The sequence below is a fragment of the Elephantulus edwardii genome, unplaced genomic scaffold (assembly GCF_000299155.1).
Source record: "Elephantulus edwardii isolate Elephantulus edwardi_28Jun2011 unplaced genomic scaffold, EleEdw1.0 scaffold00087, whole genome shotgun sequence".
NCBI classification, from domain to species: domain Eukaryota; kingdom Metazoa; phylum Chordata; class Mammalia; order Macroscelidea; family Macroscelididae; genus Elephantulus; species Elephantulus edwardii.
In genome coordinates, this window is record NW_006399837.1 from 7,963,561 (window position 1) to 7,964,568 (window position 1,008).

The 1,008-nt window shown below is 45.2% G+C and overlaps 1 pseudogene; it reads left to right on the top strand.

Moving 5' to 3' along the window:
- Window positions 1–206: 206 nt before the first annotated feature.
- Window positions 207–686, top strand: LOC102857822 (annotated as a pseudogene).
- The last annotated feature ends 322 nt before the right edge of the window (window positions 687–1,008 follow it).

Here is a 1,008-nt window from a genome sequence, read left to right on the forward strand (position 1 = left end):
TTAGGTAAGTCTTATTTGATCTTGCTCTTAAAAAGCTGCACTTGTGAGTCGGACCGGCTGCTGAGAGGAACACTTCAGTGGGGCAGTCTCCGCCTATCATGGGGAGATAGACGCTGCTGCCTTTGATTGGCCTTGGCCCTCACAGCTCTAAAAAGAAACAGGATCTTAATAAACTCTATGAGCTGAAGTCCAAAGCACGGCAGATTATGAACCAGTTTGGCCCCTCAGCCCTAATCAACCTCTCCAGTTTCTCATCTATAAAACCGGAACCAGCCAGCACCCCTCCACAAGGCTCTATGGCCAATGGCACTACTGTGGTAAAGATACCAGGCACCCCTGGCACAGGAGGTCGACTCAGTCCTGAAAACAACCAGGTCTTAACGAAGAAGAAATTGCAAGACTTGGTAAGAGAAGTGGATCCCAATGAACAGTTGGATGAAGATGTAGAGGAGATGCTGCTACAGATTGCCGACGATTTCATTGAGAACATGGTGACAGCAGCCTGCCAGCTTGCCAGGCATCGCAAGTCCAGCACCCTAGAGGTGAAAGAGGTCCAGTGCACCTAGAGCGCTGTGGAACATGTGGATCCCAGCTTTTGACTCAGAAGAAATTTGACCCTACAAAAAAGTTTGCACCACAGAAGCTCACAAAGAATGCCATTGATCCGGAAAACAACCAAGAAATAACATACGGAGAGGTCAGGAAATGGACAACAGTGCATCTGGAATTTGGAGATACTTGAGCTGAGGCCTCAGCCATCTCATCCGTGGAGTGTTGTTTTTTTTTAATGCTTTACAGAGAAGCATATATTTTTTTTTATTAACAGTGCAGCAATATATATAATGACTGAGAGGATCTGACAAAAGAATAAAGCCTCCTACCCCAACTTCCAGTCCCTCTCGCCTACCGTCTCAAAGAGGTGGAATATATCTTCCAGAGAAGATTTTTCTCTGTGGTTTATTATATAAGTGATTGAATATGGAACAAAGCATTATGGTCTTTTTGGTG